This window comes from Balaenoptera borealis (assembly GCF_965194805.1).
Source record: "Balaenoptera borealis genome assembly, chromosome: 10".
Classification (NCBI taxonomy): domain Eukaryota; kingdom Metazoa; phylum Chordata; class Mammalia; order Artiodactyla; family Balaenopteridae; genus Balaenoptera; species Balaenoptera borealis.
The window spans coordinates 19,789,486-19,807,021 of NC_138874.1; positions in this window are offsets into that span (position 1 = coordinate 19,789,486).

Genomic DNA, 17,536 nt, shown 5'->3' on the forward strand with positions numbered 1-17,536 from the left:
CACAGCATCAGGGCCTGACTTAGGAAGAGCGACAGGGCCTGAGTGAGGCCTGATGTCAGGCCCTTAGCTGGGGACACTGTCAGGGAATGACTTAGGAGCAGCATCAGTGCCTCTGTTGGATCAGCTTTAGGCTCTTAGTTAAAGACATGACCGGAGCCCAAGTTAGTCACAGCGTCAAGGCCTCAGTTAGGGAAAGCTTCAGGGTCTGAGTTACAGACAGCCTCAGGTCTTCACTTAAAGACAGCGACAGGGCTTTCTTAGGGACAGTGTCAGGACCTTGGTTAGAAATGAGTCAGGATATTAGCTCAGGAGAGTGTCAGGATTTTAGTTATTGCTGGCAGCAGGGCCTATATTAAGGACAGATTCCGGGCCTTTGTTAGATTCAGTGTCATGGCCTTAGTTAGGAGTAGTCAGGGCCTTAGTTAGGGAGAGCATTAGGGTTTCAGTTAGCAGAAGATGCAGGAGATTATCTCGGGACAGAGTCAGGTCCCAGGCCAGAGATAGTGCAAGGAGATGACCAAGGGATAACGAGAAGACCTTAGTTATTGAGAGCATCAGGGCCTTAGTTAGCAGCAGCGTGAGCGCCTTAATCAGGACCAGCGCCAGGGCTGGATGTACGGACAGCGTCAGAGCCTAACTGAGGTACAGCAACAGGGCCTAAGTGAGGCCTATCTTTAGGGCCTGAGTAAGGGACAGTATCAGGGCATGACTTAGGAGCAGCATAAAGGCCTCTGTAGGATCAGCATTAGGGTCTTCGTTAAAGCTATTATCAGGGCCTCCGTTAGGGATAGCCTCAAGGCCTCACTTAGGGGCAGCGTCAGGGCTTACTTTGGGAAAGTTTCAGGACCTTGGTAAGACATGGGTCAGGCTATTAGCTCAGGATAATATCAGGTGTTCAGATATTGACGGCAGCAGGGCCTTAGTTAGAGGCAGTGTCAGGGCCTAAGTTAGGACTAGCATCAGAGCCTTTGTTAGGTACAGTGTCAGTGACTGAGTTAGGTGTAGTGTCAGAGCCTTAGTTGGGGACAGTGTCAGGGCCTGCATTAGGACGAGCCTCCAGGCCTCAGTTAGGGACAGGTTCACGGCCTCGGACCTAAATTCAGGGCCTCATTTAGGGACAGAATCAGGGATTTAGCTAGCATAAGGGGATCTACAGCTGAAAGCAACCTGAACACCACCACAAGCAGATGCAGAAGTGAACCATGCACGCTCCTATGAAGGAATATTCCACAGCAGTTGAGTACATTTTGTTTAAAGTTAGTAACACTACAAAAATTATGTTTTGAAGAAAACTATATTCAGAAGATGAAAGAATCTCGTTCTAAAGAATCTCTTTAGCTAATCTCGACATTAGCTAAAGAGAAGGTTAGGTTAAGGTCTAGGGAGAGTGTCAGGAAATGACCTAGGGATAGTGTCAAGACCTTAGTTACTTAGCACATCAGGACCTAATTTAGGAGCAGTGAGTGTCAGGGCTTCGGGTAGGAACAGCGTCAGAGCCTGACTTAGGGAGTGGGACAGGGCCTGAGTGAGGCCTAGCGTCAGGGCCTTAGCTAGAGACAGTGTCAGGGCATGACTTAGGAGCAGCATAAGAGCCCCGGTAGGATCAGCCTCAGGGGCTATGTGAAAGATATTATCAGGGCCTCTGTTAGGGACAGCCTCAAGGCCTCACTTGGAGACAGCATCAGGGCTTCCTTAGGGACAGTTTCAGGACCTTGGTAAGAGATGGGTCAAGAAATTAGCTCAGGATAGTGTCAGGACTTTAGATATTGACGGCAGCAGGGCCTTAGTTAGGGACAGTGTCAGGCCCTGAATTAGGACGAACATCGAGGCCTTAGGTACGGACAGGGTCACAGCCTCGAGAGTAATTTTAGGCCCTTAGTTAAGGACAGCAGCAGGGCTGTAGTTAGCATAAGAGGCACGACATTTGCTAGGGACAGGGTCAGGTTATGGTCTAGGGATAGTGTCAGGAAAGGACCTAAGCATAGTGTCAAAACCTTAGTTACTGAGAGTATCAGATCCTTATTTAGAACCAGTGTCAGGGCTTCAGGTAGGGACAGCATCAGAGCCTGACTTAGGGAGAGCGACAGGGCCTGAGTGAGGCCTAGCGTCAGGCCCTTAGCTGAGGACACTGTCAGGGCATGACTTAGGAACAGAATCAGCGCCTCTGTTGGATCAGCCTTAGCGTCTTTGTTACAGATATGATCAGGGCCTGACTTAGTCACAGCTTCTAGGCCTCAGTTAGGGAAAGCTTCAGGGCCTGAGTTAGGGACAGCCTCAGTTCTTAACACAGGGACAGCGACAGGGCTTTCTTAGGGACAGTGTCAGGACCTTGGTTAGAAATATGTCAGGATATTAACTCAGGCTAGTGTCCAGTTTTTAGTTATTGCTGACAGCAGGGCCTATATTAGGGGCAAATTCTGAGCCTTACTTAGAGACAGTGTCAGGGCCTGAGTTAGGACTAGCATCAGAGCCCTTGTAAAGTACAGTGTCAGGGACTGAGTTAGGTGTAGTGTCAGGGCTTTAGTTAGGGACAGTGTCAGCGCCTCAGTTAGGATGAGCCTCCAACCTCAGTTAGGGACAGGTTGACGGCCTCGGGGCTAATTTCAGGCTCTTAGTTAGAGACAGCATCAGGGATTTAGTTAGCATAAGAGGCTCGACAATAGCTAAAGACAAGTTTAGGTTAAGATCTAGGGATAGTGTCAGGAAATGACCTAGGGATAGTGTCAAGACCATAGCTAATTAGAGCATCAGTGCCTAATTTAGGCCCAGTGTCAGGGCTTCAGGTAGGGACAGAGTCTTAGCCTGACGTAGGGAGAGCGACAGGGCCTGAGTGATGCCTAGAGTCAGGGCCTTAGCTACGGACAGTGTCAGGGCATGACATAGGATCAACATAAGGGTCTCTGTAAGATCAGCATTAGAGTTTAGTTAAAGACACTATCAGGACCTCTGTGAGGGACAGCCTCAGGGCCTCACTTAGGGACAGTGTCAGGGCTAACGTTGGGAGAGTTTCAGGACCTTGGTAAGACATGGGTCAGGATATTAGCTCAGGATAATGTCAGGACTTTAGATATTGATGGTAGCAGCGCCTACGTTAGGGAAAGTTTCAAGGCGTTAGTAAGGAGTAGAGGGCCTCTGATAGGTCCAGTGTCAGATCCTCAGTTAGCAATAGTGTTAGGGCCTTAGTTAGGGACAGTGTCAGGGCCGGATGTAGGGCGAGCATCTAGGCCTTAGTTCGGGACAGTTTCATGGTCTTGGGACTAAATTCAGTGCCTGAGGTAGGCACAGCCTAAGGACTTCAGTTAGCATAAGAGGCAGGACATTAGCTAGTGGCCGTGTCAGTTTAACATCTAGGGATAGTGTCAGGAAATGACAAAGTGTGAAGACCTTTGTTATGGAGATTCTCAGGACCTTATTCAGAACCAGTGTTAGGGCTTCAGGTAGGGACAGCATCAGAGCCTGACTTAGGGAGAGCGATAGGGTCTGAGTGAGGCCTAGCATCAGACACTTAGTGGGGGACACTATCGGGGCATGACTTAGGAGCAGCATCAGGGCCTCTGTTGGATCAGCCTTAGGGTCTTAGTTAAAGACATGATCAGGGTCTGAGTTAGTCACAGCATCAAGGCCTGAGTTAGGTAGGGAAAGCTTCAGGGCCTCACTTAGGGACAGCGTCAGGGCTTACTTTGGGACAGTTTCAGGACCTTGGTAAGACATGGGTCAGGTTATTAGCTCCGGATAATGTCAGGACTTTAGATGTTGATGGCAGCAGCCCTTAGTTAGAGACAGTGTCAGGCCCTGAGTTACGACTAGCATCAGAGCCTTTGTTAGACACAATGTTCGGGACTGAATTAGGAGTAGAGTCAGGGCCTTAGTTAGTGACAGTGTCAGGGCCTGACTTAGGGAGAGCGACAGGGCCTGAGTGAGGCATAGCGTCAGGCCCTTAGCTGGGCACACTGTCAGGGCATGACTTTGGAGCAGCATCAGCGTCTTTGCTGGATCAGCATTAAGGTCTTCGTTAGGTACATGATCAGGGCCTGAATTAGTCACAGCTTCAAGGCTTCAGTTCAGGAAAGCTTCAGGGCCTGAGTTAGGGACAGCCTCAGGTCTTCACTTAGGGACAGCGTCAGGGCTTACTTTGGGACAGTTTCAGGACCTTGGAAAGACATAGGTCAGGATATTAGCTCAGGATAATGTCAGGACTTTTGATAGTGATGGCAGCAGGGCCTTAGTTACAGACGGTTTCAGGGCCTGAGTTAGGCCTAGCATCAGAGACTTTGTTAGGTACAGTGTAAGGGACTGAGTTAGGAGTAGTGTCAGGGCCTTGCTTAGGGACAGTGTCAGGGTCTGATTTAGGTGTACTGTCTGAGACCTAGTTAGGGACAGTGCTAGGGCCTGAGTTAGGATTAGTGTCAAGGCCTTATTTAGGACCAATTTCAGGGCCTTAGTTTGGACTAGCATCAGAGCCATTGTTAGGAATCGTATGAGGGCCTGAGTTAGGCATACTATCAGGGCCTTAGTTAGGGACAGTTTTAGGGCCTGAGTTAGGATTAGTGTCAAGGCCTTATTTAGGACCAATTTTAGGGCTTTAGTTTGGACTAGCAACAAAGCCTTTGTTAGGTATCATGTCGGGGCCTCAGTTAGGTGTAGTGTCAGGGCCATTGTTAGGGACAGTATCAGGGCCTGACTTAGGAGACGTTCAGGGCCTTAGCCAAGGAAAGTGTCAGGGCCTTAGTTAGGGACATTATCAGGGCCTGAATTAGCAGTAGTGTCCAAAGTCCTTAGTGAGGAGAGTAAGGAGTAAGTCAGGACTCAGGCCCTGACACTGTTCTTAAATAAGGCCCTGACATTACCTGGAACACAGGTCCTGATCTGATTCCTATCATAGGCGCTGATGTTGGACTTAACTAAGGCCCTGACACTGGTCCTAACTAAAGCTGTGACACTACTCTTAACTCAGGCCCTGACACTGTCCCTAACAAAGCCTCTGACACTACTCCTAAATCAGGCTCTGACACTGTCCCTAACTAAGGCCCTGACGTACACCTAACTCAGGCCCTGACACTGTCTCTAACTAAGGCCCTGATACTACTCCAAACTCAGCACTGACACTGTCACTAACTAAGGCCCTGACATTATTCATAGCTCACACCCTAAAACAACTCCTAAATCATGCCCTGACAATGTCCCTAACTAAGGCCCTGACACTACTCCTATCTCAAGCAATGACACTGTCCTTAACTTAGGCCCTGACTCTACTCCTGACTCAGGCACTGACACTGGCCCGAACTTAGGCCGTGACGCTACTCCTAACTAAGCAACTGACACTGTCCCTAACTAAGGCCCGGACACTACTCCTTACTCAGGCACTGATAATATCACTATCTAAGGCCGTGACACTACTCCCAAAATAGGCATTGAGACTGTCCCTAAATACGCCCTGACAGTACTCCCAACTCAGGCACTGACACTGTCCCTAACTAAGGCCCTGACAGTACTCCCAAACTACGCACTGACATTGTCCCTAACTAAGGTCTTGACATTACTCTCAACTCAGGCACTAACACTGTCCCTAACTAAGGACTTGACACTACTCTTAACTCAGGCCCTGGCACAGTCCCTAACAAAGGCCTGACACTACCCCCAACTCTGGCACTGAGAGTGTCCCTAACTACGGCCATCACACTACTCCTAACTCAGGCACTGACGCTGTCCCTAAGTAAGGCCCTGACACTACTCCCAACGCAGGCACTGACGCTGTCCCTAACTAAGGCTCTGACACTACTCCCAACGCAGGCACTGACGGTGTCCCTTACTAAGTCTCTGAAACTACTCCCAACACAGGCATTGACACTGTCCCTAACTAAGGCTCTCACACTACTACTTACTTAGGCATTGACACGCTACCTAACTAAGGCCCTGAGACTACTTCTACCTCAGACCCTGACACTGTCCCTAACGAAGGGCCTGATACTACTCCCAACGCAGGCACTCACGGTGTCCCTAACTAAGGCTCTGACACTACTCCCAACGCAGGCACTGACGGTGTCCCTTACTAAGTCTCTGACACTACTCCCAACACAGGCATTGACACTCTCCCTAACTAAGGCCTTGACACTACTTTTAACTCATGCCCTGATGCTGTCCCCAGAAAAGACCCTGAGACTATTCCCAACACAGGCACTGACACTCTCCCTAACTAAGACCCTGACACTACTCCCATTGCAGCCACTGACACTGTCCCTAATGCCCTGACACTACTTCCTACTCAGGCACTGACACTGTCCCTAACTAGGCCCTGACACTACTCCCAACTCAGGCCCTGACACTGTCCCTAACTAAGGCCCTGACATAACTCCCAACTCTGGCACTGACACTTTCTCTAACTAAGGCCCTGAAACTACTCCCAACTCAGGCACTGACCCTGTCCCTAACTAGGACCTGACACTACTCCCAACTCAGGCACTGACACTGTCCCTAACTAAGGGCCTGACATAACTCCCAACTCCGGCACTGACACTTTCTCTAACTAAGGCCCTGAAACTACTCCCAACTCAGGCACTGACCCTGTCCCTAACTAGGCCCTGACACTATTCCCAACTCAGGCACTGACACTGTCCCTAACTAAGGCCCTGACATAACTGCCAAACCCGGCACTGACACTTTCTCTAACTAAGGCCCTGAAACTACTCACAACTCAGGCCCTGACACTGTTCCTAACTACCGGTCTCAGACTACTCCTAACTTAGGCGCTGACACTATTCCTAACACAGTCACTGACACTGTCCCTAACTAAGGTCCTGAGACTATTCTTAACTCAGTCCCTGACACTGTCCATAACTTAAGCCACGTCACTACTCCCAACTCAGGCACTGAGGCTGTTCCTAACTAAGGGTCTGACACGACTCCAAACTGAGACACTGACACTCTTCCAAATTAAGGCCTTGACACTACTCTTAACTCAGGCCCTGACACTGTCCATAATAAAGACCCTGACAAAAATCCCAACTTAGGCACTGACAATGTCCGTAACTAAGGCCCTGACACTATTCCCATCTCAGCCACTGACACTGTCCCTAACTATGGCCCTGACACTATTCCCAACGCAAGCACTGGTGCTGTCCCTAACTAAGGCACTGGCACTACTCCCAACTCGCCCTGGCGCTGTCCCTAACTAAGGCTCTGACACTACTCCCAATTCAGGCAATGACAGTGTCCCTAACTGAGGCAATGACACTACTCCCAACTCAAGCACTAAGGCTCTGGATCATTGTGATGACAAGCGCCATGGAGCATTGTGATGACAAGGGCCATGGAGAATTGTGATGACGGGTCCTGGAGCATTGTGGCGACAAGGGCCATGGAGCATTTTGATTACAGGGGTCATGGGGCATTGTGATGAAAGTGGTCATGGAGCACTGTGATTAAAGTGGTCATGGAACATTGTGATAAAAGTGGTCATGGAGCATTGTGATGAAAAGTGCTATGGAGCATTGGGATGACAGGGGTCATGGAGCATTGTGATGACAAATGCGTGGAGATTTGTGATGACGAGGACCATGGAGCATTGAGATTATAAGCATCATGCAGCATTGTGATGACAGGGGCCATGGAGCATTTTAATGACAAGAGACATGGAGCATTGTGATGACAGAAGTCATGGAGCATTGTGGTGACCAGCGGCATGGAGCATTGTGAAGAAAGGGGTACTGTAACATTGTGAAGAAAGGGTCAAGGAGCATTTTGATTACAAGGATCATGGAGCATTGTGATGACAAGGGTCATGGAGCATTGTGATGACAAGAGTCATGGAGACTTGTGATGACAGGGGGCATGGAGCTTTGTGATTTCACAGACATGTAGCATTTGAGACAATGGTCATGGAGCATTGTGATGAAAGGGGTCATGGAGCATTGTGATGATAAGGGCATGGAGCATTGTGATGACAATGGCATGTAGCATTGCGATGACAAAAGTCATGGAGCATTGTGATGACAGGGGTTATGGAGCATTGTGATGACAAGGGCGTGGAGCATTGTGATGACAGTGGTCATGGAACATTGTGACGATAAGGGCATCGAGCCGAGTTAGGGACAGTCTAGCGGCCTTGGGACTAAATTCAGTGCCTGAATTAGGCACAGCATAAGGTCTTCAGTTAGCATAAGAGGTAGGACATTAGCTCGGGACAGGTTTAGGGTAAAGGCTTGGAATCGTGTCAGGAAATGACCTAAGGAGAGTGTGAAGACCTTTGTTACTGAGACTCTCAGGGACTTATTCAGAAGCAGCGTTAGGGCTTCAGGTAGGCACAGCATCAGGGCCTGACTTAGGAAGAGCGACAGGGCCTGAGTGAGGCCTGATGTCAGGCCCTTAGCTGGGGACACTGTCAGGGAATGACTTAGGAGCAGCATCAGTGCCTCTGTTGGATCAGCTTTAGGCTCTTAGTTAAAGACATGACCGGAGCCCAAGTTAGTCACAGCGTCAAGGCCTCAGTTAGGGAAAGCTTCAGGGTCTGAGTTACAGACAGCCTCAGGTCTTCACTTAAAGACAGCGACAGGGCTTTCTTAGGGACAGTGTCAGGACCTTGGTTAGAAATGAGTCAGGATATTAGCTCAGGAGAGTGTCAGGATTTTAGTTATTGCTGGCAGCAGGGCCTATATTAAGGACAGATTCCGGGCCTTTGTTAGATTCAGTGTCATGGCCTTAGTTAGGAGTAGTCAGGGCCTTAGTTAGGGAGAGCATTAGGGTTTCAGTTAGCAGAAGATGCAGGAGATTATCTCGGGACAGAGTCAGGTCCCAGGCCAGAGATAGTGCAAGGAGATGACCAAGGGCTAACGAGAAGACCTTAGTTATTGAGAGCATCAGGGCCTTAGTTAGCAGCAGCGTGAGCGCCTTAATCAGGACCAGCGCCAGGGCTGGATGTACGGACAGCGTCAGAGCCTAACTGAGGTACAGCAACAGGGCCTAAGTGAGGCCTATCTTTAGGGCCTGAGTAAGGGACAGTATCAGGGCATGACTTAGGAGCAGCATAAAGGCCTCTGTAGGATCAGCATTAGGGTCTTCGTTAAAGCTATTATCAGGGCCTCCGTTAGGGATAACCTCAAGGCCTCACTTAGGGGCAGCGTCAGGGCTTACTTTGGGAAAGTTTCAGGACCTTGGTAAGACATGGGTCAGGCTATTAGCTCAGGATAATATCAGGTGTTCAGATATTGACGGCAGCAGGGCCTTAGTTAGAGGCAGTGTCAGGGCCTAAGTTAGGACTAGCATCAGAGCCTTTGTTAGGTACAGTGTCAGTGACTGAGTTAGGTGTAGTGTCAGAGCCTTAGTTGGGGACAGTGTCAGGGCCTGCATTAGGACGAGCCTCCAGGCCTCAGTTAGGGACAGGTTCACGGCCTCGGACCTAAATTCAGGGCCTCATTTAGGGACAGAATCAGGGATTTAGCTAGCATAAGGGGATCTACAGCTGAAAGCAACCTGAACACCACCACAAGCAGATGCAGAAGTGAACCATGCACGCTCCTATGAAGGAATATTCCACAGCAGTTGAGTACATTTTGTTTAAAGTTAGTAACACTACAAAAATTATGTTTTGAAGAAAACTATATTCAGAAGATGAAAGAATCTCGTTCTAAAGAATCTCTTTAGCTAATCTCGACATTAGCTAAAGAGAAGGTTAGGTTAAGGTCTAGGGAGAGTGTCAGGAAATGACCTAGGGATAGTGTCAAGACCTTAGTTACTTAGCACATCAGGACCTAATTTAGGAGCAGTGAGTGTCAGGGCTTCGGGTAGGAACAGCGTCAGAGCCTGACTTAGGGAGTGGGACAGGGCCTGAGTGAGGCCTAGCGTCAGGGCCTTAGCTAGAGACAGTGTCAGGGCATGACTTAGGAGCAGCATAAGAGCCCCGGTAGGATCAGCCTCAGGGGCTATGTGAAAGATATTATCAGGGCCTCTGTTAGGGACAGCCTCAAGGCCTCACTTGGAGACAGCATCAGGGCTTCCTTAGGGACAGTTTCAGGACCTTGGTAAGAGATGGGTCAAGAAATTAGCTCAGGATAGTGTCAGGACTTTAGATATTGACGGCAGCAGGGCCTTAGTTAGGGACAGTGTCAGGCCCTGAATTAGGACGAACATCGAGGCCTTAGGTACGGACAGGGTCACAGCCTCGAGAGTAATTTTAGGTCCTTAGTTAAGGACAGCAGCAGGGCTGTAGTTAGCATAAGAGGCACGACATTTGCTAGGGACAGGGTCAGGTTATGGTCTAGGGATAGTGTCAGGAAAGGACCTAAGCATAGTGTCAAAACTTTAGTTACTGAGAGTATCAGATCCTTATTTAGAACCAGTGTCAGGGCTTCAGGTAGGGACAGCATCAGAGCCTGACTTAGGGAGAGCGACAGGGCCTGAGTGAGGCCTAGCGTCAGGCCCTTAGCTGAGGACACTGTCAGGGCATGACTTAGGAACAGAATCAGCGCCTCTGTTGGATCAGCCTTAGCGTCTTTGTTACAGATATGATCAGGGCCTGACTTAGTCACAGCTTCTAGGCCTCAGTTAGGGAAAGCTTCAGGGCCTGAGTTAGGGACAGCCTCAGTTCTTAACACAGGGACAGTGACAGGGCTTTCTTAGGGACAGTGTCAGGACCTTGGTTAGAAATATGTCAGGATATTAACTCAGGCTAGTGTCCAGTTTTTAGTTATTGCTGACAGCAGGGCCTATATTAGGGGCAAATTCTGAGCCTTACTTAGAGACAGTGTCAGGACCTGAGTTAGGACTAGCATCAGAGCCCTTGTAAAGTACAGTGTCAGGGACTGAGTTAGGTGTAGTGTCAGGGCTTTAGTTAGGGACAGTGTCAGCGCCTCAGTTAGGATGAGCCTCCAACCTCAGTTAGGGACAGGTTGACGGCCTCGGGACTAATTTCAGGCTCTTAGTTAGAGACAGCATCAGGGATTTAGTTAGCATAAGAGGCTCGACAATAGCTAAAGACAAGTTTAGGTTAAGATCTAGGGATAGTGTCAGGAAATGACCTAGGGATAGTGTCAAGACCATAGCTAATTAGAGCATCAGTGCCTAATTTAGGCCCAGTGTCAGGGCTTCAGGTAGGGACAGAGTCTTAGCCTGACGTAGGGAGAGCGACAGGGCCTGAGTGATGCCTAGAGTCAGGGCCTTAGCTACGGACAGTGTCAGGGCATGACATAGGATCAACATAAGGGTCTCTGTAAGATCAGCATTAGAGTTTAGTTAAAGACACTATCAGGACCTCTGTGAGGGACAGCCTCAGGGCCTCACTTAGGGACAGTGTCAGGGCTAACGTTGGGAGAGTTTCAGGACCTTGGTAAGACATGGGTCAGGATATTAGCTCAGGATAATGTCAGGACTTTAGATATTGATGGTAGCAGCGCCTACGTTAGGGAAAGTTTCAAGGCGTTAGTAAGGAGTAGAGGGCCTCTGATAGGTCCAGTGTCAGATCCTCAGTTAACAATAGTGTTAGGGCCTTAGTTAGGGACAGTGTCAGGGCCGGATGTAGGGCGAGCATCTAGGCCTTAGTTCGGGACAGTTTCATGGTCTTGGGACTAAATTCAGTGCCTGAGGTAGGCACAGCCTAAGGACTTCAGTTAGCATAAGAGGCAGGACATTAGCTAGTGGCCGTGTCAGTTTAACATCTAGGGATAGTGTCAGGAAATGACAAAGTGTGAAGACCTTTGTTATGGAGATTCTCAGGACCTTATTCAGAACCAGTGTTAGGGCTTCAGGTAGGGACAGCATCAGAGCCTGACTTAGGGAGAGCGATAGGGTCTGAGTGAGGCCTAGCATCAGACACTTAGTGGGGGACACTATCGGGGCATGACTTAGGAGCAGCATCAGGGCCTCTGTTGGATCAGCCTTAGGGTCTTAGTTAAAGACATGATCAGGGTCTGAGTTAGTCACAGCATCAAGGCCTGAGTTAGGTAGGGAAAGCTTCAGGGCCTCACTTAGGGACAGCGTCAGGGCTTACTTTGGGACAGTTTCAGGACCTTGGTAAGACATGGGTCAGGTTATTAGCTCCGGATAATGTCAGGACTTTAGATGTTGATGGCAGCAGCCCTTAGTTAGAGACAGTGTCAGGCCCTGAGTTACGACTAGCATCAGAGCCTTTGTTAGACACAATGTTCGGGACTGAATTAGGAGTAGAGTCAGGGCCTTAGTTAGTGACAGTGTCAGGGCCTGACTTAGGGAGAGCGACAGGGCCTGAGTGAGGCATAGCGTCAGGCCCTTAGCTGGGCACACTGTCAGGGCATGACTTTGGAGCAGCATCAGCGTCTTTGCTGGATCAGCATTAAGGTCTTCGTTAGGTACATGATCAGGGCCTGAATTAGTCACAGCTTCAAGGCTTCAGTTCAGGAAAGCTTCAGGGCCTGAGTTAGGGACAGCCTCAGGTCTTCACTTAGGGACAGCGTCAGGGCTTACTTTGGGACAGTTTCAGGACCTTGGAAAGACATAGGTCAGGATATTAGCTCAGGATAATGTCAGGACTTTTGATAGTGATGGCAGCAGGGCCTTAGTTACAGACGGTTTCAGGGCCTGAGTTAGGCCTAGCATCAGAGACTTTGTTAGGTACAGTGTAAGGGACTGAGTTAGGAGTAGTGTCAGGGCCTTGCTTAGGGACAGTGTCAGGGTCTGATTTAGGTGTACTGTCTGAGACCTAGTTAGGGACAGTGCTAGGGCCTGAGTTAGGATTAGTGTCAAGGCCTTATTTAGGACCAATTTCAGGGCCTTAGTTTGGACTAGCATCAGAGCCATTGTTAGGAATCGTATGAGGGCCTGAGTTAGGCATACTATCAGGGCCTTAGTTAGGGACAGTTTTAGGGCCTGAGTTAGGATTAGTGTCAAGGCCTTATTTAGGACCAATTTTAGGGCTTTAGTTTGGACTAGCAACAAAGCCTTTGTTAGGTATCATGTCGGGGCCTCAGTTAGGTGTAGTGTCAGGGCCATTGTTAGGGACAGTATCAGGGCCTGACTTAGGAGACGTTCAGGGCCTTAGCCAAGGAAAGTGTCAGGGCCTTAGTTAGGGACATTATCAGGGCCTGAATTAGCAGTAGTGTCCAAAGTCCTTAGTGAGGAGAGTAAGGAGTAAGTCAGGACTCAGGCCCTGACACTGTTCTTAAATAAGGCCCTGACATTACCTGGAACACAGGTCCTGATCTGATTCCTATCATAGGCGCTGATGTTGGACTTAACTAAGGCCCTGACACTGGTCCTAACTAAAGCTGTGACACTACTCTTAACTCAGGCCCTGACACTGTCCCTAACAAAGCCTCTGACACTACTCCTAAATCAGGCTCTGACACTGTCCCTAACTAAGGCCCTGACGTACACCTAACTCAGGCCCTGACACTGTCTCTAACTAAGGCCCTGATACTACTCCAAACTCAGCACTGACACTGTCACTAACTAAGGCCCTGACATTATTCATAGCTCACACCCTAAAACAACTCCTAAATCATGCCCTGACAATGTCCCTAACTAAGGCCCTGACACTACTCCTATCTCAAGCAATGACACTGTCCTTAACTTAGGCCCTGACTCTACTCCTGACTCAGGCACTGACACTGGCCCGAACTTAGGCCGTGACGCTACTCCTAACTAAGCAACTGACACTGTCCCTAACTAAGGCCCGGACACTACTCCTTACTCAGGCACTGATAATATCACTATCTAAGGCCGTGACACTACTCCCAAAATAGGCATTGAGACTGTCCCTAAATACGCCCTGACAGTACTCCCAACTCAGGCACTGACACTGTCCCTAACTAAGGCCCTGACAGTACTCCCAAACTACGCACTGACATTGTCCCTAACTAAGGTCTTGACATTACTCTCAACTCAGGCACTAACACTGTCCCTAACTAAGGACTTGACACTACTCTTAACTCAGGCCCTGGCACAGTCCCTAACAAAGGCCTGACACTACCCCCAACTCTGGCACTGAGAGTGTCCCTAACTACGGCCATCACACTACTCCCAACGCAGGCACTGACGCTGTCCCTAACTAAGGCTCTGACACTACTCCCAACGCAGGCACTGATGGTGTCCCTTACTAAGTCTCTGAAACTACTCCCAACACAGGCATTGACACTGTCCCTAACTAAGGCTCTCACACTACTACTTACTTAGGCATTGACACGCTACCTAACTAAGGCCCTGAGACTACTTCTACCTCAGACCCTGACACTGTCCCTAACGAAGGGCCTGATACTACTCCCAACGCAGGCACTCACGGTGTCCCTAACTAAGGCTCTGACACTACTCCCAACGCAGGCACTGACGGTGTCCCTTACTAAGTCTCTGACACTACTCCCAACACAGGCATTGACACTCTCCCTAACTAAGGCCTTGACACTACTTTTAACTCATGCCCTGATGCTGTCCCCAGAAAAGACCCTGAGACTATTCCCAACACAGGCACTGACACTCTCCCTAACTAAGACCCTGACACTACTCCCATTGCAGCCACTGACACTGTCCCTAATGCCCTGACACTACTTCCTACTCAGGCACTGACACTGTCCCTAACTAGGCCCTGACACTACTCCCAACTCAGGCCCTGACACTGTCCCTAACTAAGGCCCTGACATAACTCCCAACTCTGGCACTGACACTTTCTCTAACTAAGGCCCTGAAACTACTCCCAACTCAGGCACTGACCCTGTCCCTAACTAGGACCTGACACTACTCCCAACTCAGGCACTGACACTGTCCCTAACTAAGGGCCTGACATAACTCCCAACTCCGGCACTGACACTTTCTCTAACTAAGGCCCTGAAACTACTCCCAACTCAGGCACTGACCCTGTCCCTAACTAGGCCCTGACACTATTCCCAACTCAGGCACTGACACTGTCCCTAACTAAGGCCCTGACATAACTGCCAAACCCGGCACTGACACTTTCTCTAACTAAGGCCCTGAAACTACTCACAACTCAGGCCCTGACACTGTTCCTAACTACCGGTCTCAGACTACTCCTAACTTAGGCGCTGACACTATTCCTAACACAGTCACTGACACTGTCCCTAACTAAGGTCCTGAGACTATTCTTAACTCAGTCCCTGACACTGTCCATAACTTAAGCCACGTCACTACTCCCAACTCAGGCACTGAGGCTGTTCCTAACTAAGGGTCTGACACGACTCCAAACTGAGACACTGACACTCTTCCAAATTAAGGCCTTGACACTACTCTTAACTCAGGCCCTGACACTGTCCATAATAAAGACCCTGACAAAAATCCCAACTTAGGCACTGACAATGTCCGTAACTAAGGCCCTGACACTATTCCCATCTCAGCCACTGACACTGTCCCTAACTATGGCCCTGACACTATTCCCAACGCAAGCACTGGTGCTGTCCCTAACTAAGGCACTGGCACTACTCCCAACTCGCCCTGGCGCTGTCCCTAACTAAGGCTCTGACACTACTCCCAATTCAGGCAATGACAGTGTCCCTAACTGAGGCAATGACACTACTCCCAACTCAAGCACTAAGGCTCTGGATCATTGTGATGACAAGCGCCATGGAGCATTGTGATGACAAGGGCCATGGAGAATTGTGATGACGGGTCCTGGAGCATTGTGGCGACAAGGGCCATGGAGCATTTTGATTACAGGGGTCATGGGGCATTGTGATGAAAGTGGTCATGGAGCACTGTGATTAAAGTGGTCATGGAACATTGTGATAAAAGTGGTCATGGAGCATTGTGATGAAAAGTGCTATGGAGCATTGGGATGACAGGGGTCATGGAGCATTGTGATGACAAATGCGTGGAGATTTGTGATGACGAGGACCATGGAGCATTGAGATTATAAGCATCATGCAGCATTGTGATGACAGGGGCCATGGAGCATTTTAATGACAAGAGACATGGAGCATTGTGATGACAGAAGTCATGGAGCATTGTGGTGACCAGCGGCATGGAGCATTGTGAAGAAAGGGGTACTGTAACATTGTGAAGAAAGGGTCAAGGAGCATTTTGATTACAAGGATCATGGAGCATTGTGATGACAAGGGTCATGGAGCATTGTGATGACAAGAGTCATGGAGACTTGTGATGACAGGGGGCATGGAGCTTTGTGATTTCACAGACATGTAGCATTTGAGACAATGGTCATGGAGCATTGTGATGAAAGGGGTCATGGAGCATTGTGATGATAAGGGCATGGAGCATTGTGATGACAATGGCATGTAGCATTGCGATGACAAAAGTCATGGAGCATTGTGATGACAGGGGTTATGGAGCATTGTGATGACAAGGGCGTGGAGCATTGTGATGACAGTGGTCATGGAACATTGTGACGATAAGGGCATCGAGCCAAGTTAGGGACAGTCTAGCGGCCTTGGGACTAAATTCAGTGCCTGAATTAGGCACAGCATAAGGTCTTCAGTTAGCATAAGAGGTAGGACATTAGCTCGGGACAGGTTTAGGGTAAAGGCTTGGAATCGTGTCAGGAAATGACCTAAGGAGAGTGTGAAGACCTTTGTTACTGAGACTCTCAGGGACTTATTCAGAAGCAGCGTTAGGGCTTCAGGTAGGCACAGCATCAGGGCCTGACTTAGGAAGAGCGACAGGGCCTGAGTGAGGCCTGATGTCAGGCCCTTAGCTGGGGACACTGTCAGGGAATGACTTAGGAGCAGCATCAGTGCCTCTGTTGGATCAGCTTTAGGCTCTTAGTTAAAGACATGACCGGAGCCCAAGTTAGTCACAGCGTCAAGGCCTCAGTTAGGGAAAGCTTCAGGGTCTGAGTTACAGACAGCCTCAGGTCTTCACTTAAAGACAGCGACAGGGCTTTCTTAGGGACAGTGTCAGGACCTTGGTTAGAAATGAGTCAGGATATTAGCTCAGGAGAGTGTCAGGATTTTAGTTATTGCTGGCAGCAGGGCCTATATTAAGGACAGATTCCGGGCCTTTGTTAGATTCAGTGTCATGGCCTTAGTTAGGAGTAGTCAGGGCCTTAGTTAGGGAGAGCATTAGGGTTTCAGTTAGCAGAAGATGCAGGAGATTATCTCGGGACAGAGTCAGGTCCCAGGCCAGAGATAGTGCAAGGAGATGACCAAGGGATAACGAGAAGACCTTAGTTATTGAGAGCATCAGGGCCTTAGTTAGCAGCAGCGTGAGCGCCTTAATCAGGACCAGCGCCAGGGCTGGATGTACGGACAGCGTCAGAGCCTAACTGAGGTACAGCAACAGGGCCTAAGTGAGGCCTATCTTTAGGGCCTGAGTAAGGGACAGTATCAGGGCATGACTTAGGAGCAGCATAAAGGCCTCTGTAGGATCAGCATTAGGGTCTTCGTTAAAGCTATTATCAGGGCCTCCGTTAGGGATAGCCTCAAGGCCTCACTTAGGGGCAGCGTCAGGGCTTACTTTGGGAAAGTTTCAGGACCTTGGTAAGACATGGGTCAGGCTATTAGCTCAGGATAATATCAGGTGTTCAGATATTGACGGCAGCAGGGCCTTAGTTAGAGGCAGTGTCAGGGCCTAAGTTAGGACTAGCATCAGAGCCTTTGTTAGGTACAGTGTCAGT